Raw genomic sequence first — 23,127 nt, forward strand, 5'->3', positions numbered from 1 at the left:
CAACCACAGTGAGAAGATGCAAAGGTTTTAGAGGCAGAAAGACTCCAAAGGCTCTATCACTTAGTAATTATAGGATTTGGGGCAAGTTATTTGACCTCCTTGAGCTTGTTTCCTCATCCACAGAATGGAAAAAATACCTTGTGAAGAACAGAGATAATGCATGTAAAATTCCTTGCATATAATTGGCACTTAATAAATGGCAGCTAGAGTTAGAATTTTAACTGAATGAACACAGATACAAGGAGCCTTTTAACTGAAGCAAAGATAATTAAACATCTAAATAGAGCATCTAAGTGCATGTCTGTGTTTGAACACATTTCATCACGTTCATAACAACTCCAAGGGATTAGGAAGGGGTTCAGTTGGAGAGAGAGCACCACTTGGTGGAAGAAACGTGTGTCTGGGGGTCAGACACACCTGGTTCAAATCCCAGCAGCACTACTTCTAGCCTTGTGCCACTTGGCAGTTGGCTTCCTCAGACTCAGTTTTCTCACCCACTAAATGGGGAGTTGTCCCAAAGATTAAATGTAGGCCTCTGGCCTTTAGCAGATGCTTATTAAAATGCCAGTACCATTCATTCCCCTTTGTCCTCTACTCTGTATCAGAAGGTGTGGGATGCTATGATGTCTTCCTGTTAAATTTCTGTCCAGAAAAACAAAACAAAACAAAACATTTTAAGTATGGTGTTGAAATGGGTAAGTTTTAGTCACTTGGAAAATTTATATACACATGATATCTTTATTATCCAATAATGTGTGACTCAGGTAAACATTTCTAAAAACATATGCATTTATCAGATACTAAAATGCAGTATCCAGCAGGCAGTAGGCACTCAAGAAATGCTTGCTGCAAACTGAATGCATGAAAGGAGTGATAATCCAACTCTAAAAACAAGCCACTTCTATGTGCATAAAGAGTGCAGTCTTTCCTTGAAGTGATTAATTCTAAACTGAGAAGAAACTTGGAACTGCAAAAGCAGAAATATACTTTTTTTTTCCTATTCAATAAATCATCAAGAAAGGTTAAGTCTGAAGGGTCTGCATTACTCAGTACAGAAGGTTTCTCTCAGATTTCTCTTTTGACCTGGCTGAAACAGACACACTTCGAATTAGCAAAAATTCATCGGCTCTTTATGACTCATGAAATAAACGGATGAACTTTAATCCATCCTCCTGTAACTCTCACAGTCTGCCATGCTCCATTCTGCCAGAGACATGTGTGTCCTTAAATGCTCCACAAGACATCAGATATGTATCAACAGAGCAAGGTTCTGTCACCCAGCCCAGTGACAGACACCCATCACCAACACAAAGATACCTTGGATCGATGATCATGACGTATCCCAGCAACACACGGCTCAGAGTTCCGACAGGTGTCTCCTCCCAAGGCAGGACCAAAGGCATGGGGCACTGTCATGCTGAGGGGTCATTCCTGCCCCAGCCCAGATCCACCTTTGGTCTCTGGAACTACATGGGGAGTCTGTTCTGGTCTGCCTGGGTATCAAAGCGTTCTCACCACCTGCCAAGGTTCACTGATCAAGACAAGCCCGCCATTGCCTGGTGGCCTGCTCATTCCTGTGCGCATGGCCCACAGTCACATCAAAACAGAGATGGGCACTCAGCTATGATAAATGCGGGAGGTAGTGTCTGCTTTGGTTTGGTGGAAAGATGTCAGGTGAGCAGAGGAAGGTGGAGGATGAGTGCTGGAAGGTGCAGAGTGAGTGGGCAGGAGAACAGGCTTTGCCTGTTAACCCCAGGACAGGTGACTGGGAACCACTTATGGGGCAGGGCAACAGCCTAATAGTTGCATGCAGACATTACAATAGAAAAGGAACAGTCAAACGAGGAATATCCTGCAAAACTGCTGAACCTGTGGTATTTACCTGCCTCAGAAAACAGTTAAAATACAGAAATCCACAGGCTCGCCCCGTATGATATGGCCTGCTAATGTTTACTGGCATTTTTCCTAGCTAGCTGCTCCTAAACATGCTCTTGCCTCTGGCTGCAAGGTTCACCATTTTGTCAAGAAAACAAAATGCCTGTCTGTAGCTCAGTGCATGGACTTCACTCACAAACACCATCTCCATGAAAACCTAATGAAAAAGTAATAAAAGTGAAATATAGTTTATTAATATTCATACTGTCTCCCACTGCCAGCAGCCATATGTGTTCCATCATTAGAGGAGCAGGCTGCTTGCAGGCCGATTCTCAGGGAGCCGTGGTCCTTGTCATCAAAGTGACCATCACAGCGGGCAGCTCACAATGGAGGGTTAGGCCTCACTGGAACTGCACGACTACTGTGTGGCCCGGGGCTGCCTTTCACCACCTGCTAGTTAGACAGGCTCAGGGCCTTGCCACTCCATCTCTTGGGGCCACCATGAACTGGGAAATGAGGCCAAGAATGCCAACCTGATTGCCCAACATTAATGCTACATGGGAAGGAAACTTCTATACTTGAGAACAGAAGTAGATATATTTGAGCTTGAGGACATTAAAAAGTTCTTCAAGAGGCCAGGGGAAAGCAAAGAATTAGAACAAATCAGAACTGCTCTACGGAATGGTTTACAGAACAAACAGTTCATTAAAACTCATATAAACTTCCAAGAGGAGAAAGAACACACACTCAAAAATTTAGGAAAGGGGGATTTATAATAGTTCCAAAATATAACCTGCAAAAGATGTTTTGGACAAATTACCCAAAATTATGGAAGACGCATGACTCAGGGATGAAATGGCTACAAAACCAGAGTTCAGTAAAATCCTGTCCCACAGCTTAACTGTGATCAGAGTGATTTCTGTCTAATTCTCTGCACTGGACTCTCCTTGCGGGAAGGGCCTGGTTCTGATTCATCATAGCACCCTGCCTTGCCTCTAACAGGTGTCCAATAAATGTTTCCTGAATTAAGGAAGCGGGGAAGAAAGGTACTAACAAATCAGAATTTGAGGAAGAATAGACATTCTAATCAATGTCTAAGACTTGGGAGAACTGGTCAGAGGGAGAAAAAGTGTGCGGTAGATGAACAGAAGGAAACCAAGGCAAAGAGAAGGTACCTGGAAAGCCATTGATAACGTGATGTTTGTTGAAGGTCAGTGATTTTGTTGACAGTAGAGAGGGGGACGCAACTATGTAAATACACAGGGGTAATGTGCACATTTCTTTCTTATATAAAGGCCTGTGAGAATGAAATATATCTATGTGGCAAACCAGCAATGGGAAGAGAAAAAAAGCAGTCTTGGCTGGGCAGGGTGGCTCATCATCTGTAATCCCAGTGCTTTGGGAGGTGGAGACAGGAGGATCACTTGAGGCCAGGAGTTTGAGACCAGTCTGGGCATCACAGTGAGAACCCCCACCCTGGCAATCTCTACAAAAAATTTTTAAAACTAGAAAGGCACAGTGACACACACCCGTAGTCCCAGCTACTCGGGAGGCTGAGGCAGGGGGATGGCTTAAGGTCAGGAGTTCGAGGTTGCAGTGAGCTGCGAGTACACCACTATACTTTAGCCAGGGTGACTAAATGAGACCCCGTCTCAAAAAAAAAAAAAAAAAAAAAAGGTAGAAAAAGAAAAATGCAGTCTTCTCTACTTAGGGAAGACAGTTGATGATAAAACAAAACAAAACCCAGATATTTTTCACTTCCTCTAAATGGCAGCACGAAGAAAGGGACATAAAAGTAAAGGGGGCGGGGTGAAAAGGGTAAAGCGGGAAGAGTCACACAGGCTGAAAGAACACTCACATTTCCCTGGCGTCAACACTCAGAGGTGACATGTTTCAGAGCATTGCCTCCTCAGAGAGGTGAATGTTTCTGTGCATCTCCATGGGCCAGGCACTGCATGTGTGGATTTCATCTAATCCTTAAAATCTTTATAAGACAGCGTTATGATCCCCAATTTAGGGGTCAGAAAGCTGCGGTGCAGAAAGTTAAGTAACTCGCCAAGGACACATGGATAGTCAGTTGCAGAACTGGAATTTTATTTAGGCTTACCATCTCTACAGCCAACTACACCATATACTTTAGAATTATTGAAATATCATAGACAAAATACTCCCCCTTTCGCCTCCTCCGTCCTTCTTGTAAGACAGAGAGAGCACCATCTCAGAGGCAGCTGGTCTGACTTCACCTCCTGCCTCGCTGTGCACACTACACCTGTTCTTCAGATAACAACACCACGTCCATCAGGGCAATGCCGAGCTCCGCTTACACACAGGTGGCTGGGGCCTCAGACAGAGCTGCAGAAAAGCTGCTCCTTTTTTCTCCGAGTGAAGGAGAAAACAAAATATTTACCTTAGTGTTCCAGCCTACAGCCAGAAAAGTATAAATCATCTTCGCAAATCTGCTTTTGTTAGGATTTATAAAATCAGCTCCTACGGCAACGACACAAACATGGCTCTCAAAGATCCTCGCATTCTAGCTGGCGTCTCTAACAATGTGAGGTCCCACGTACAAATAAACCAAAAAGGGCCTGAATCTCAGTTCCTAGTAAAAATCTCATCCCATTCCTACTTAGCCTGAAAAGCTGTTTTTCCTTTTCTGTTGAAAAAATAATTTATTGAGGTGAATTGCATGCATTAAAACTCGTCTTTTTAAAGTGAACAGCTCAGTGGCACTTAGTACACTCATCACTCATAATGTTGTACAAACCATCACATCTATCTAGTTCCAAAATATTTTCATCACTTGGAAGTAAAATCCCTTATCTATTAAGAATTTCTCCTATTATCCCCTCCTCCCAGCCACCAACCTGCATTCTGCCTTAATGGAATTTTTTTTTTTTTTTTTTTTTGAGACAGAGCCTTGCGCTGTCACCCAGACTGGAGTGCAGTGGCATGATCTTGGCTCACTGCAACCTCCGCCTCCTGGGCTCAAGTGATTCTCGTGCCTCAGTCCCCTGAGGATTACAGGTGCACGCCACCATGCCTGGCTAGTTTTTTGTATTTTTAAGTAGATGAGGTTTTGTTATGTTGGCTAGGCTGGTCTTGAACTCCTGGCCTCAAGTGTTCTGTACATCTTGGCCTCCCAAAGTGCTGGGGTTATAGGTATGAGCTACTGTGTCCAGCCATCTTCATGGATTTTTCTATGCTGCGTATTTCATATAAAGAGTATCATATGATATGTGTATGCCTTCTTTCACTTAGCATGATTATTTTGGATGTATGTTCATGTTGTAGCATATATTAGTACATCATTCCTTTATATGGTGAAATCATATTCCATTGTATGTCTATACCACCATTTGCTTATACATTCATCCACTGATGGACATTTGGGCTGTTTCCACTGTTTGGCTGTTGTAAATAGTGTTGCTATGAAGATACACGTACAAGTATTGGTTCGAGTCCCTGTTTGCACTTCTTTTGGGTGTATACCTAGGAATGGAATTGCAGTGATCATATGGCAATTCTATGCTTATGTTTTTGACGAACTGCCAAACTGTTTTCTACAGTGGCTGTACCATTTTATATTCATACCAACAATGTAAGAGGGTTCCTGAAAAAGTTATTTTAAACATAATTTATGAAAAAAATCCTGAAATGATTTTCATTAACACTGACCTTTGTAGCTCATGAAAGGATTAGGGGATTTATATAACAGCTTTCCTTTAACAGGCCTTGTGAAATCTCTAATCCTTACCCCACCCCCCCATCAAGTACAGAGAATATGTTAATCACCAGCACAGACACCCAGAAGGGTTCCAGTCTAGCTCCTTGCCCAGGACTAACACCCAGGACACAGCTATAGAACAAAAGTTCCAAAGCTCAAAAGTTCCATCAAATGCAAGGAGGTATATATTATACCACAGATTTTACATGCAGCAAGAACTTACAGCAGAGAGGAGCAGAGTGTCCAAAGAAAGATGAATAGAGAAACGAAACCTGAGCAGGACCTTGAAGGACGGGTATAATAAATAACAAAAATGATGACCCATGCAGAGCACAGAGCACCGAGCACCACAGCTACCAGGATCCGAACAACCTGCTTTCCTGAGGGCGGCCCAGCCAGCTGCCAACACACTGTAGCTTGGGCAGCAAGAACACTGGAGACACTGGAGAGTGGCACTCGCCATCTCTCCCGCCAGCCCGGGGCAATATCTCATTTCCTCAGGGCCGCAGGGAGTACATCTCCTAAAAAGATCTCCCTTCCTACCTGCTAAGAAAGGCAATGTTGTCATGTTTCGTTAGAAATGTTCAATTTCTATGGCAAAACAAACTCAGCAATCCTCACGCTGTGCAGGTGAAATGGAAAGTATTTAAGTGTGGCGAGTCTCGCTTGCTAGATGGAAAGGAGGATAACATGAATATGTACAGGCTTCCTCCCCGCCTCTTCCCTACCACCTGGGGAACAGGACCATGCTTAGGCCACATGTACCTGCCTTCTACAGCCTCCAACCCAGCAAGAAGTTACATTTTGTCCAGGGGAAGTCTCACCAAGGAGCAGGAGAGTGTAAACCCCTCAGGTACACCCTGCTATCAGGAGGCAAGGCTGGGCCTGCAGCTGGGGAGGGTGGAGCCAGCATGGGTCCCTCTGCACCAGGCACAAGGTGGCCTTTCCCATGGCAGAACCCCTCACCCTTCACCTTTGGTCATCTTAGGAGATGACTGCTGTCCAGCTGGCATGGCTGTCACCTGCATCCCTCCCATTGACATTCTTAGGGTCAATTCAAGGCTGCCCCAGGTCTGAATCCCTCACGGCACTGGGCCACAATCTGCGCACACGGGGTGTACGCAGAGTGAATGCACAGAGGTGCCTCCTGGGAGGCACACCCTGGAAAACTCGTGTGCTTCCTGTGGCTGCACACCACACCGCCTTTGCCTGGGGCACTGAATCATTAATTCTGGAGTAGGGGCAGTGCTGCTCTGAGCAGAGAGGTCAGCAGCATCATTGCCTTGGACAGAACTGAGCAGTGATGCAGATACACGACGTCTGTGCTAACCAAGCACGCGGTTCCCAACGGGACAGGAAAACAAATCCTCAGTGGCGCTCTCTAGGGGGCAGCGCACTCGCCTGTGCCAGGTGGGGGAGGGGAGGGCTGACGTGAGACTGCTGAAATCAGACGTGTTTTCGAGGGTGCCTGAGGCCAGGCCTTTCTAGAGAAGCTGGGGGTTTCCTGCTGTGCACACCAAGCCTGGAGACCCTCAACATGCCTGCTTTCTGCAATGGAGCAGGAATCATCTAGACAGAGTGGGACACAGAGGCTGTACTGTTGTAGTGGTCACCAACATGCGGGTGACCCGGGGCCAGGCACTGACCACACAGTACCCTACGTGATGGGGACATTAAGGCTGCAAGAGCTACCCTCAGAGCTATGATGATAGTCACAAAAAGCCCGTTCCTGGAAATACTCAGAAAACGTGAGTCACCATCATCAGCAAAGGCCTGCTTCAATACAAACTCACGTTTAGTTCAAATAGAGAGCCATGCACCCAACTTCTTAAATGGGTATTTCCTTTGTGTACATGCACGCTGTAGTCTCTGAAATCTGCACGTTTACAGTTAACCCTCCCACTCTGGTCAACCTATAAATGATATTTCCTCTCCTCAGTTCATTTCTCTCGTGAAGCTTTCTCAGCAGAATTCCCCTTTTGGTCCGTGTGGGACCGAGTCTCGCAGGCAGCACTGTGGCTCATTTTCCGGGGCCTTCCAGTTCCTACGCTCACTCAAATGGGGTGTGTCCAGAAGAGATGGTCCCTCTCCAAAGAAGCCCCAGCACATTCCTCAAACCCAAAGCGGCCTCCTCCTTCTGCAGGGCTGTGAACATAGTAGGTATTCAAAATCACTTGCAGAATAAACTTTACAAAGCCAAGCACTGAGAAGAATGAAAAGACAGACCTTTCTATACGAACCTTGACATGCAATAGAAAGAGAAAAAGTTGGGAAAAATTAAAAAATAGCACATTCCTCAGAGAAAATCTATCTTTAATCTTTCTGTTTCTGTCAGCGCCAGCACCAAACTAACTGGGACCTGCGGAGAGCCACGTGAATGCATTTCTTGCAAGGACAGCCCTGATGGAGGAAGGTAAAGCAGTGAACTGGCATCGCTCCAGAGGCTGGAATTTCTCCTCTTTGTGCCCAGTGTCTAAGTCGGGCGGTGTCTGGAGATTCCCTATCTACTTCCGACGTGTCCACCTGGATTAGTTTGAGAACCTTAGAAACACAAACAGGTAGCAGGAGGAGAAGAACAGGGAAAAGCCAGGGACAGAGAGTCCACGGTGAGAAATAATAATGTATTTATAGTCTCAGCTACCTGCGGGACATGAAGAGGCTATAAGGCTAGACATGAGGCTTAAAACTTACCAAGACCTTTCCCGTTCCCAAAGCCCTCACCTAGAACGTCAGCTCTCATCCAGTGAGCCATGGGAAAGTCATGTCGGAGAGGTGGTGAGACTTACCCAACTCGCACAGCTGGCGGGACGCTGAGACCCAGGTCTCTCAGTCTCACTACCCTAGTCTAGGCCAAGGGTGGCAGGCCATTCATGTTCACCATACAACCAGTGGATAAAATCAGCCTTGGTTCTCTCCCTGGGTCTAAGAGCCAGACCCTGGGCCTAAGAAATGTATCATTTCTTTGGGGATCAAATGGATAAATGAATAAGAAGATGGATTATACTAAATGCAAATATTTAGAGGAGGGAGACATCTCTTTTGCTTATGGCAAAGGTGGCACTTGAGTTTCACAAGGGGAATGGGGCAGGGCTAGGTTTGGAGGCCTGGGGGCCAAGGGAGGCAGGGAAGGCACCCTATGCCAAAGGCACCATGCAGGTTGGAACAGACAGTGAGCAGGTCAGGCTGGTGCGGAGGCCACATGAGGAGAGAGTGGCAGAGGGGCAGGCTGGGGCTACCCAGTAGGACTTCAAATCCCAGACCTTCCAATCCCAGGTTAGGGATCTGGACGTGGGAGCCAAGCAGGGAGCACAGGAGAAACAGAGAAAGAAGAACACACTTTAGGAGGTGTCTTTTGACAGCAAGGAAGGACGGTCCCTCCCAGTGCTGCTCCGGACTCCAGCAGCGCAGGCCGGGGCACGAGACAGCGGCAGGAGAGGCTGGGCAGCTTGATCGTGAGTTCAGCTCTGCAAATACTGGGGCCTCTGGCTGCCAGGAGTGGCCCTGAAAACCCACATCTTACACTGGCTGCTCTGAGCTGCAGAGGACACCATGGAAGGACATTTACAGGCTGTTGACCCTCTTATTTCCTCCAAAAAAACAAGTGAATACCCCTATCTGTGGAGACAGGGAAGCATCCTGGCTCCGAGCCCAGCATGTGGCCTTGGGCCACAGCCCAGTTACTGGGGTGCGTATCCCGGGTCAAGCTGCTAGGACCACTCCAGGCACAGGGACCCTCGCCGAGGCCCAGCACTTAGAATGAGGACACGGTACCCCATGACATCCAGGACAAAGGCAGTGCTCTCCCTGCAGGCTGGGGGGAGACCTTTCCTGCCAAGTCAGCTGTTTCTCTATAGTAAGCTTGAAAATGCCCTCAGGAGGGAGGGTTGCCACAGGGGAAAGCTGGTTTTCAGAAAACGATTACAGGGAAAACCATGATGTCTCATGCATGGGCATGCAGGCCGTGGGCGTAAATAATCATGTCAGAAGCAAGGTGAGGACCCCTGGGCACACGGAGGACCCCTGGGCACATGGAGGCTGGATCAACAACCCCACTCAGGCTTCACCTTCTCTCTGGACTGGCAGAGTCCTGCTATTTCAGCAGTAATAGTTCGTCACTTCTATGTTTCTAGCAGTCAGTCCTTAATTTTTGGAAGACAAGTTGATGAACCACATACACAAAACAGCACATGAACTAAAGAAACTGCACGCTGTCAATGCTTCCGCCGTCAGCAACTGTTTATGCCCTAGAGTTGTTTTCGTAGGTTCCCCTGTCCAGCCGTTTCCAGAAATGACTGGTTACCCTCCTGGCCATCCTGTGACAGGATGAACAAAGATATCATTTTAACCCAAACACAGCACAACAAAACAAAAACAGGAAGAAAAATTAGGCACGGTAAGGCTTATGGGTTTAATATTATCAACAATTTCCCTAGAGGTCGTTAGGGGTAAATAGATTTAAAATCATTTGAAAATATTTTAAAATTAAATATTTTAAAAACATAAAGTTCTATGAATTTTAGCCCATGTATAGATTTGTGTCACCACCACCACACTCAGAATACAGAACAGCCACATCATCCTAAAACCTTCCGACGCTGCTCAGGGTGAATGTTTGACTTTCACAAGTGCGGACATCATCTGGCTCTCTTGGTGCCAGATCTATTTATATTCTGGGGGTTCGTACTTAGTGCATTTTATTTGCCAATGTAAGTTCTAATTTACAAAAACAGGAGGACAAGAAATCCTTCATGGAGGTCAGAGGATGACAAAGAAGTGGCACTAACAGTTTCTCCCTCGTGTTCTGGCCAAAGAACTTTTATGGCCAACGTCCACATATATAAGGCTGTGACTGGGGATGACACTTCCCCAGTCATGAGAATTAGGACAAAGAAGGGGATCTAAATACAGGGAACACCATGCTGCCACTGGATACACTGCTGCCACTGGATACACACGCAGCAGCACACGTACCCAACACACACACCACACCCAACACATGCTACACATGCCCACACTACACCCAACACAAACACCCTCCCACACCCACACTGTACCCAACATACACACCCTCCAGCACACACAACACACATACACAACACACACCACACCCAACACAAACACCTCCCCCACACCCACACTAGACCCACTATACCCAACATACACACGCCCAACACACACCACACACATCACACACCAACACACTACACCCAACACAAACACCCCCCCACACTCACACTATACCCAACTCACACACCCCCAAGACACACCACACACCCCACACCACACCCAACACACACTACACCCAACACAAACACCTCCCCCACACCCACACTACACAACATACACACCCCACACCACACACCCACACCACACACTACACCCAACACAAACACCTCCCCACACCCACACTATACCCAACATACATACCCCTACACACACCACACACACCACACCACACCCAACACACACTACACCCAACACACACTACACCCAACACAAATGCCACCCCACACCCACGCTATCCAACATACACACCCCAACGGACACCACACCCAACACACACCACACCCAACACACACTACACCCAACATATACACCTCCCCCACACCCACACTATACCCACTATACCCAACATACACATGCCCAACACACACCACACACGCCACACCAACACACACTACACCCAACACAAACACCCCCCACACTCACACTATACCCAACTCACACACCCCTAAGACACACCACACACCCCACACCACACCCAACACACACTACACCCAACACAAACACCTCCCCCACACCCACACTACACAATATACACACCCCAACACACACCACACACACCACACACTACACCCAACACAAACACCCCCACACCCATACTATACCCAACATATATACCCCCTACACACACCACACCACACCCAACACACACCACACCCAACACACACCACACCACACCCACACTATACCCAACATACACACCCCTAACACACACACACACCACACACCACACCACACCAAACACGTACACCCCCCCATACCCACACTATACCCAACATACACACCCCCAACACACACCACACCCAACACAAACACCTCCCCCACACCCACACTATACCCAACATACACACCCCTAACACACACCACACCACACACACACCACACCCAACACAAACACCTCCCCCACACCCACACTATACCCAACATACACACCCCCAACACACACAACACACCACACCCAACACACATTACATCCAACACAAACACCTTCCCACACCCACACTATACCCAACATACACACCCAACACACACACCACACACAACACACACTACATCCAACACATACACCCCCCACACCCACACTATCCAACATACACACCCCCAACACACACACCACACCCAACACACACACCACACCAAACACAAACACCTCCCCACAGCCACACTATCCCCAACATACATACCCTCAGCACACACCACACACACACACCACACCCAACACACACTACACCCAACACATACACCCCCCCACACCCACACTATACCCAACACACACACCCCCAACACACACACACATACCCCCCACACCCAACACACAGCATATCCAACACATACACCTCCCCCACACCCACACTATACCCAACATACATACCCCACACCACACACACACACACACCACACACAACACACACTACACCCAACCCTAACTACACCCAACACAAACACCTTCCCCACACCCACACTATACTCAACATACACACCCCCAATACACACACACCACACAACACACACCACACCCAACACACACTACACCCAACACAAACACCCCCCACACCCACACTATACCCAACATACACACCCTCAACACACACACACCACACACCACACCCAACACACCACACCCAACACAAACACCTCCCCACACCCACACTATACCCAACACACACACCCTCCAACACACACACACACACAACACCCAACACACACTACACCCAACACAAACACCTCCCCACACCCACACTATACCCAACACACACACCCTCCAACACACACACACACACCCCCCCCACACCCAACACACAGCATATCCAACACATACACCTCCCCCACACCCACACTATACCCAACACACACACCCCGCAACACACACACACACAGCACCAACACATGCTACATGTGCCCACACTACACTCAACACACACACACCCCAACACACCCCCACATCCCACACACCAACATATACATACCCCATGTGAACACATACATACACACCATACACACGCCCACCATACATAAGCACACCCAACACACACCCCATACACACAGACGTGCTCTGTCTTCAGGGGAGTCTTAAACAGGCTCTTTGGCATCACTCCAGCCTTGGCTTTTTGACCCTAGTGATGTCAATAGTGATGCACGTGGCTGCAGGAGGTATCAGCAGGTGTCAAAGGCAGTTTAACCCCCAAGGCCTCCAGTGCCCCATCCCACCACTCTCCTCAGAGGCCCCTGCACCCCACCCTCAGACCACAGGACTCCAGCGTTGCTCCCGGGCCAGCAGGAGAAGCCTGGAGATGCAGCTCTCAAGTCAGGAAGTGCACCCCCACCTTCCTCCCCACAGCAACCAAGATCTGTCCTCCTCCCTCTGGCCTCGGGAATAGGTGTCTCCTCTCTCCCCAAATGCTGGACCCTGTTCCTTCCTGGTGCCAGAGGAAACCCACTGACCACATTCCCAACATCCAGGCCCTTGTTCCTTTGGGTCCTAGTGAGTCTGACACACGATGCTGGGCCTCCAGGCATCTATAAGATGAAAAAGAAATGATGCACAGCCCCAAGAAGCTTGGGAATACTGGGGATGCCCGGCTTACAAATCATGAATGATGACACCAGGCCAAGGAAAATGCATGCTGTCACAGAAGCATGGACCTGGGCGGGGGGCGGGGTGGGGGAGCATGGTGCTTATTCGTGACAGAGCTGCTGTGTGCCAGGCATGACAGAGGGTGAGTTAAACACATGCAGCTATCTCATTCAGTCCCTTCCAACCTCATCTTCTCTTAAAAGGGAAAGCCTCAGAGAGGTTTGGGAACTTGCCTGGAGTCACACAGCTGGAAAGTAGCAGATCTGGAATTCAAATCCAGCTCTGCCTGCTGCATGATAGTAATGATAATACAAATAATAACAAGGATGATAAGATTAGTAGAAAAAAAAAGCAGCTAACATTTCTGGAGTGCTCACTATGTGCCAGGCATGGGTTGAGCAGCTGACGATTGTTCTTATTCTCTCCAGAAAGCCTTTGTTCACGCAGCTCTTACGTACGAAGACAAAGTTACAAGGAACGTGAGCAGCATGTCCACAGAGCCTCAAAAACAGAAAAGCAGATGGGAGGTTACGAGGCCCCGGGGATGACGCTGTCTTTCTATCCTCAAGGTTACTCAGCCAGGTCTTGCTGTGTTTGGCCCCTTCTCATTTTCTGTGAAGGTATAATGGGACAAGACAGATGTTGGCTGATTTCAGGGAACTGATCCGTTTGAAGCTGAATCAGCTGTCTGCAGGCCTTAAATCTAAACTTCACACAGGTGGAAAGACGAGATGGGAGGGAATAAATGTTTTTGGTGAGATGTGTATGTTCCTCAAGAGGCGGATGCGGGCAGCCCTTGTGATCCAGGGTTCAGAGATGCTGGATGCCATGGCCCAGGACTTAAGCAGCAGTGAAAGTTCCTGTATGAAAGATGACAAGAAACTGGGCACACGAGGGTTTCTGGTGACGGGATGAGCTAAGCTACAAGGCATGTGAGGCTGCTCATATCATTCATTCATCCATGTAGGCATTTGGTCATTCATTCATTCATTCCACGGATGAGCCTTAGGAAACGGTGTCTGCAACACTTAATAAGCATGAAGGGAGAAAACATGGGAGAGAGTAGCTGAGCTCCACCTACTTCCACTGTTGCTGTGGCGAGCTTGTATTTCGGCTTTCAGCCCCTCCCCTGCTCCAGAGTTCTACTTCAGAGCCCAGCCTGGCTCCTGCCTGCTCACACCGGAGGTGGAGATCCCCAACTCCTCCAAAACAACGTTTAGAGCTCAACTGTGAATTCTTAGCCTGAGTTCTCAGATTTGCCTATAAAGGCATTTTGCTTTTATTCCCTTTCCATTTACAAATGCCACACATGTGATTGGCGGGAAGGGCAAAGAGTGACGCCCCGGCACACTGTGGTTCACACTCTGTCCGATTCAGCCACACTGTGGCCTCAGTCCAGTGCACCTTGCATCCCTTTGCTTTTCTGCTTCAAAGCCACCTCTGACCCTGCTCGAGCCCCCTCAGTCCTGGCACAAGCTCTGCCCAAGCAAAGACACAGGGGAGTTAACACCCTGGGGTAGCCCTCAACCCCTGTGACCAGAGCCCCGGCCTCTGGCCCTTCCCAGGCACATTCCTGGAGGCCTCGGGCAGGCTCCTCGGAGGCGGGATGGAGACCTGTGTGTATATCAGCCCAGGATCATGGGGCTTACTCCTCTCAGCATCACTGTCCCGATTCCTTTATGCCTGTAATCATCTCCCAAACAGGCGATCTGCACCCAGGCCCTTGCTCTTGGGGAAATCTGAAAGACAGTTGCTTCCATAACAACACCATCTCAATCTGTCCCGGAACAAGGGCCACAAGCCAAATACCCGCAAAGCCCTGAGGCTCATCCGGCACTGGCCTCGGGTTTGCTGGCTTCGATCACCCTCCATAAGACCCTGCAGGGGAGACTGGTGAGCGAGAGAAGGGTGGCCCTGTTTGCACTGCTGCAACGCAGGGACATGCTGTCACAGGGCAGCGTCTAGGACTCAGACATGCTAGTGGCTCTAAAAGCTGGAGGAACTGGCAAAATGATTCAAGGTGACAAAGTCCGCCTTCTCAATTAATGAGAGATGTTCAAGCTGGGAGACCAGGGTGGGCCAGGACAGTGGGGGCTGGCTGTCTACCCTGGGACAGCCTCTTCCATCGCAGACTGGGGACAGATACTGCATAGCCGAGGGCACTCCTACTCACATCTTGAGACCTCAGCACAACACAGTGTATGGCACATCTTCGGAATTCAAAAAATTACCTGTTGGATGCATACATGAGAGTTACAGCTCCACACCCAGCTGTGGCTACAGGGAGGGTTCAGCAGCTCCTTGGCAGTGAGTGCGCGATCCATCGTAAATCATGCAGGAAGGAAGGCACGTTCATGTCTCTTCTGCTGTTCACCTTTCTCATTCCCACCAAGTTCCAGCCTTTCCCCCTCCGAACCACCCACTGCTTGCCAGTTCACCAACCCACATAACCCTCCTACGGTACCCCCCAATTATTCTGGATCTCCTCTGTTGCCCCCCTTCCCCCGGAGGGCATAAAGGGTCTGACCGCAGGGAATCTGACAAACGGGCCTTGTAGAGGGGCTCTCAACCACTTGGGAAACAGACAGACAGCTCGATGCCAGGCTGTCATGCTGGCTGCACCCTCTGACCTCCACAGGGTCTACAGCACAGCCCTGTAGGCTGGCACTCTGGAGCCCATGCCATCCAAGCAACAATTCTCAAAGTATAATAATAAAATAAATAAAAAGGGCAGAGGAAACTTTCGGAGGTGATGGATATGCCTATGGCATAGGCTGTGGTGGTTTCATGGGTATATACTTAGCCCCGAATCCATCAAGCCGTGGATATTAAGTATGTGCAGCTTTCTGTAGGTAAATCATACCTCAATAAACTGTGTATGTGTTTTTAAGAATTTGCTGCAGAGCTTGTCCAAATGTATGTCACCTGGCCCCCACCCCCAAAGGGCCGGTTCATTAGGTTTGTTTCAGCAAGTACCCTGGGTCATGATGGGGCAGGAGGGCACTCAGATCCCACTTGGAAAATGACTGGTCTCTACCTTGAGCCCAAGAGTAGTTCTGGCCCTACTGTCCTCAGGTTAGGGACATGTATTTGGCAGCTCTGTGGCAAGGCAGAAAACTGGGCCAAGTTTCCAGGGCATGAACACCGCTTCTGCACTCGGGCCCTTAGTCTCTGGGGATACTGGGGTATTTTCATGTCTTTAAGTGTGTGCGTGTGCCCTTGCATGTCCACGCATGCTTGGTGTGTGTGCCTTGTGGGCATGTGGGTGTGTGTGCATTATCAGTAGCTCTGTATGGAGGGCTGAGTGTCAGCTTCTTGGTCACCATGGTTCTCATAAGCACACCTATGCCTGCATGTCATGCATAGGCTTAAACTGTGTCACCTGAGTCTGTGTGTGTGCATATATGTGTGTGCATGAAGAGGGGACTGCAGTACCAGGGCAGTATACACAGAGCATTCCAGTTATTTCATACTTATAATTATATAATAATACTTATTAAGAGAAATTTTAATTGCAAAGTATTTTACCAAACAGCTGAAGGTCCCGGAGATGAATAAGGGAAACTTGAAGATAACCTAACAGCCTAGATAACTTATTGATTACTTCTCTTCAGAAGAGAAGCTGCAACCTGAAACGCATACACATATGTATTTATAACAGTCTGCCTGGGCAAATGAAGTTGTCAGTGGGTTGAATATTTCACTTCATACCTTCAAGTGCAAACTAGAACCTTCTCCTGTTGTTTCTATTAGTAAAAGACAAATTAATTTTAAAAGTTCATGCCTGCGATGCACTTGGCTTTCAGGGCCCCTGTTTTCAATCAAACCTAACTTCTAGTCAGTCACTTTCTATACGCTATAATCTGCATAAGCTATGCAATTTTTGAAATGACTTATATTTATGGCTTTATAAAGCTATGCCCCTTTTTTGAAATGACTGACATTTCCAGCCCAGGGCATGGCATTTTAGAATATGCCCTGTTCTCTGTTGATCAGGGGATCATGGAGGGTTCCCAGTTTCAGCTAATGAGGCCAAGGTCAGCCCACAGGAGAGAAAACTGCTCCCTGGCCACAGACTGAACCACCAATTCTGGCCAACCGCCTCGTAAACACAGGCCCTGGTCATAATGGGATCCAGATGGAGGAGTGTGGACAGTCACAGCTGACATTCTACTGACCATGACTCAGTGGAACACAGTTAGCTTGGGGCAGGGCTAGGACTGGTTCTAAGGTCTCTTGTCTCTCCTTTCAGAGCCTGTTTCTTTATAGCAGTGGTGGGATTTGAAACTAGGCTCTGAAAGATTGGAGCTTCAGAAGTGAGCCTTAGAGACAGCAAGGTCATTAAACAAAAGAAAGCAAAACAAACAAAAAGCTATTCCCTCTAAGTCAATTCTGCAATCAAACCATCGGAAAAGCTAAATGCACTAACAATGTCCACATTCATACTATGAGGCGGGTAGAACCCCCCATTATAATCTAGGGCCTCGTCCCTTCATTCCTGAGTAACAACAGTTGTCTCCTAGCCTCTGGCTCTCCCCACATGCCCACAACTTTTTTTTTTCTTTGCCATTCCAATTGATTTATACCATCATTAATTTTCATTAAACTTCTCCTTTGTTCAAGAATTTACAATGGCTCTCAGCACTGGCACTTTGGCTCAACCCAAGCCCCTCAAGCCTGTATTCAAAACTCTCTATTGTCAGGCTTCACTCACGGGTACAGGCCTTCGACTCCCGCCAGGTGTCAATGTCTAAGGAGTCACCATCATTTCTCCCATCTTCCCTTATTTATTCCAGTCTCCACGACCCCTAGTCTTCCCCATCCCTATCTCATGTTAACTTCCCTATTAACCCATCTTGCAAAATCTTTCACTGACTTTTAATTTCTTGAACTGGCTTTGCTCATCATTGTTTCCCTAGAGTCTGGCACACAGTAGGTTCACAATAAATCTCTGTTGAATGACCAAACATTTAAAATATTGAAGCATCAGAATTACAGTGTTGGCAGTGGGTTTGTGTTTTCCATCTCCTCAAAGAGACTGTGAACTCTGCAAGATTAGGGATCATGCCTTACCCTCTGCACTCTGGAGCATGTATCTACTACGGGACACTCAGTAATGAATGTCTGATGAATTGAACTGAAAATTAATCTCCACCCTGATACGGTTTGGATCTGTGTCCCTATCCAAATCTCATGTTGAACTGTGATCTCCAATGTTGGAGGAGGGGCCTGGTGAAAGGTGACTGGGTCATGGGGGCACACTTCCCCCTTGCTGTTTTTGTGATAGTGAGTTCTCATGAGATTTGGTTGTTTAAAATCATGTGGCACCTAACCCACCTCTCTCTTCCTCTTTCTCCAGCCATGTAAGACGTGCCTGCTTCCCCTTTACCTTCCTCCATGATTGTAAGTTTCCTGAGGCCTCCCAGCCATGCTTCCTATACACCCTGCAGAACTGTGAGTCAATTAAACCTTTTTTAAAATAAATTACCCAGTCACAGGTAGCTCTTTACAGCAATGCAAGAATGGAATAATACATACTCCCACCTAAAACCACCATGAAATCAACTTGAAGACAGTGTCTGCACCCCAAAGAATCAGACAAATAAAAAAGCCGGGCGCAGTGGCTCACGCCTGTAATCCCAGTATTTTGGGAGGCTGAGGCAGGTGGATCAGGAGGCCGAGGCAGGTGGGTCAGGAGATCGAGACTATCCTGGCTAACACGGTGAAACCCCATCTCTACTAAAAATACAAAACAATTATCTGGGCGTGGTCATGGGCGCCTGTAGTCCCAGCTACTCAGGAGGCTGACGCAGAAGAATGGGGTGAGCCCGGGAGGCAGAGCTTGCAGTGAGTTGAGATTGCGCCACTGCACTCCAGGCTGGGCGACAGAGCGAGACTCTGTCTCAAAAAAAAAAAGAAAAACGTTAGATTATTCTGAAAAAGTGGATTATTTGCTATTTTTCATGTTCAATTTTTGGGTCCTGGTAACAGTCTTACGTGTTTCAAAAAAGTCTAGACAAGAATATTTTGAATAATCCAGAGCAGAAACCAAAAAAAATGCATATATTTTAATCACTGATTACTCTTTACCTGAATGGCATGTGTTTTTGTTTGTGTTTTTCCTGAAAGTGGAGTTTAATATTTGGTCTTATTTTTAGTTTGCTGGTTTTGCTGATAATGGAAATACCCCAGTACCAATTTACTGCTTGCTCCAAAAAAAAAAGAAAAAATGAAAAAATTAACAAACAAAATGAACTGGCATCAATGTAGAATTAAATAAGGAAAGGGCAGGGGCGCCCAAGGTGAAGTAATAAAAGCAACGACTACCTACAACTCTGTTCTTTTGGGTGTGAATACCTGAACGGTGACACCATTAAGAAAATCCCTCTGTCCCTCAGAATAGTGTTTCTCAAAGACTGGTCCTAAGACCCCCTGCCTGGCTCACCTCCAGTTCTCTGAGGCAAGTCTCGGTGGTGGTGGGTGTGGACTTTCTCCCAGGGCACTCCCAGGGAGAATCTGTTCCCAGCAACCTCTCCAGGTGATTCCTGTGCACAGTAAAACCTGAGAACCCGGGCAGCTGACAGTTCACTACATAACCGACCTTTGAGTTGGAAGGGAATACCCCTGCTTCAGACTCAAGAAAAAAACTTAAAAAGCAGCCTTTGTTTCCTGAAAAACACACCAGTGGGCTTGCCTCACAGAATACCAACAGCCACTGCAGCCAGGCACATGCCTGAGAGCTGGGGAAAATAGTTGGCTCTGGGGACACCACCTCCTTTGCCAAGTCCCCCAGGCGAGGATAACATATCCTTGTCTCACACCATTTCTGTGTCACTAGGCGGGGACAATGGTGGGATGAGACACTTAGCCCAGTCCCATGTAAAATGACAGAGGGACACATAAGTACTCTACCTTTTGAAAGTCAGATGTCCTGGGATGATAATGTGCCCCGCTCAGATACAGGGGGCCGAGGGGAGAAAGTCCCCACCCACCACCTGCAGGATGAAGGCCAACCTGCCGGGAGGCTGGATGCACGGCATGCAATGACTTCCCCAGCCCAGGTGGCTCAAACACAGCCATTCTCTCAAGATGCAGATGCAGCTGAAAGCATCTTCCTTCTGGGACACGGGCCTTAACGATGGACAATTAAAGAGCTTTTCTTGTCCCCTCTCTTTCCTAATAAGAGGCAAAGCCATCAGGAAAATCAACTTGATAAACGTGGCCTAGAGCTGGCTGTCCCACACAGCTGGGACAAACAAAGGCAGAGCACTAGAGACTGTCCTCGAAAACTCGGATCGATCTATATGGTGGCAAACCACTGCAGGGCTCAGACAAGGCCTGAGGGAGAAACAGAACATTGAGCCAACTTAGAAATGAAGCCTCATTTCAGGCAGAAGAGAGGCTGCCTTTCCTGCTAACCGTATCCTTGGAACCAGGGATGGACATAGGCAGGCTGACGCGAGGGCCTGAAGGTGACCACAGAAAGGAGGCAGAGGCCTTGCTGCTCAGAATTTTAGGCAATGGTGATTTCAGGGGTGAAAAGAGGATGCTATCACAACTAAGCAGAGGGTCCTTCAGAGGGATGTGGGGATACAGGGGCCAGATGTGACTGTGCCTGTCACGAAGTGGGGAGAAGAGGGCTCCTGAGGGCCCCAGGAATGGCCAGCAAACCAGCCTGCCACACCCACCAGAGGCATCCAAAAGGCCTGATCTCACCCACAGAGTGGGGCAGGAGAGGATCGCCATGAGTCCAGGTGAAGGAGTCAGCCCTCCCCAGCCCTCACAGGCAACCTCCTACTGCTGCCGCAGGCTTCCTGAGCTAGGATCCCTGATTTTGCGGCCTGTCTCCTCAGCACTAGAGGCACCAGCACCAGGCAGGAAAGCAAAGAAAAACTGCAGAGTCCAAGGGGATGGGCAGGAAGTGTCCTGTGGGCACCAGAAGGCAAGATGACAAGCGGGTCTTAAGAATCCCCAATTCAGCTTACTTGATTCACTAAGTTTTGCTCTAAGGATGTGCTGCCTTTTAAACAGAGTTTGTTGAAGTCTTTTTACAAGTTGCCATGCTAGCTTTTAGTACATTTTAATAACACTGGTATGTGTTCATAATGCAGCAATTCAGATGAACTAAATAAAAGCCCTAGCAGCCAAGTCAGGGGCTCTTCACCCTGAATTCAGGCCAAGAACTAGAAAGAGCCAGCCTTTGGCATGCTGAATTTACCAACCTAAATATGAAGTGGCACAATGGCCTCCCGTGTGGGGTAACGGAGAGCCAGCACAGCACCAGCGAGACCCCAGAGGGGCTGGTACCCAGCATGGCCACCAGAGCTGGCTTTCAGAGGCCCAGGCACTCTCTACAGAGAACATGTGCTATCGGTACCGGGCACCCAAACCTCCAGATTCACTCAACCATTGCCCATCTTTCTCCTCTGGACACAAGGAGGTGCCCACCTTTCTTGGGGGCTCCTGCCCTGGGCTTACTTCTCCCTGCCATTGGCTCTGGGGCCAGCGGGCAGAGAGTGGATAGCATGGTCAGGAGGAGGGAGTGGAGAGGAAGTGGAGGGGCAGCAGTAGACCTGTCTGTCCACACAGGGCCTGGTGGCGAAAGCACAGGCCAGCAGAGACCTTTCCTGCACATAGGAAATGAGTAGGAAAGGAATCCTCAAGGCAGGGCAGAGAAGAGGCTTGCAGAGAGCTGCTCTAACTCAGGAAATGTCTCCTAAAGGGAAGAGGGAAGACAGAAACAGCATAGGTGGAGAGGCCTCAAAACCTCCTGTGTGACTCAGGATTAGGATGAAAGGAGACGGGGTGGAAGGTGGGAGGGCATCTGGGGACCGGAGCGGACGGGCTGTTGCTCTCCCAGGGAAGGAGGGCCTGGTGCCCAGCAGGCTGAGGGAGGGGCTGGGAGGAGACTTGCAACAGCTCTGCCTGCAGCCAGGCTGGGGGCCCAGACAGGGAGCAAGAAGGGGAAGCTGGCCCAGGTCAGCCCCAGGAATGGGTGACAGGTCAGCTGTGTCGACACGGCACTGGGGCATGTTCCAGCCTTCTCTCTGTGGCCTTGAAAGGCGCATGGAGAAAGCACACCCTCAAGCGAGTGTGGGGCAGGAGGTCTCAGCAGGATGGCCTCCGGGGACCCTGGTTTTCCTGCCTACATGGCATGCTCTTAAAAGTGCATCCATCCCATCTTCTCATGGGAGTTTCAGTTTTCTTTCTTGTGACTTCTATCTCTACCGGACTGTTCGGCACCACCCCAAACGCATGCCCAGGCTGGTTCCACAGAGCAGGGTCTTGCGTTCCATCCCTGCTGCCTCCCTGCTGCACACCTGCCATGGCCAGCCACGGAGTGACGCACCTAAGCCATGTTACAGCCGTGTTACCCCCCAGCCACCCACGAGGCTGATGAGAGGATTTCTCCCACTTCATGGGTTAGGAAATGAAGGCATGGAGAGAAATCAGGCAATTAGGAGAGGAGGGACCAGGTTCACTCTGGCCTTTCCTGACTCCAAAGCCAGCACTCCCATCTCAGCTCCGTGTCGGCAGCGGTTCCAATCCTGACTGCATACAGGGGTCCCTAAAAAGCTTCCAGATACCCCAGGATGGCAAGGGCCCTGTCTACATCCCTATACCTAGCACTGTGCCTGGCACATGTTAGAAGTAAAATCAAAGCTTGTTG

The 23,127-nt window shown here is 48.6% G+C and overlaps 1 protein-coding gene and 1 long non-coding RNA gene across 10 annotated transcripts in view; both read right to left on the reverse strand.

The window, feature by feature from the left end:
- Positions 1-23,127, reverse strand: part of HIPK2 (homeodomain interacting protein kinase 2) — a 220,197-nt gene that overhangs the window by 134,301 nt on the left and 62,769 nt on the right. The window lies entirely within an intron of this gene.
- Positions 1,077-21,974, reverse strand: LOC144339989 (uncharacterized). The gene is made up of 2 exons (XR_013415644.1): positions 15,689-21,974; positions 1,077-14,317 (listed from the first exon to the last, which is right to left on the reverse strand). It is a non-coding gene; the product is annotated as an uncharacterized LOC144339989 (long non-coding RNA).

Source organism: Macaca mulatta, chromosome 3 (genome assembly GCF_049350105.2).
Source record: "Macaca mulatta isolate MMU2019108-1 chromosome 3, T2T-MMU8v2.0, whole genome shotgun sequence".
In the NCBI taxonomy this organism is placed as follows: Eukaryota; Metazoa; Chordata; class Mammalia; order Primates; family Cercopithecidae; genus Macaca; species Macaca mulatta.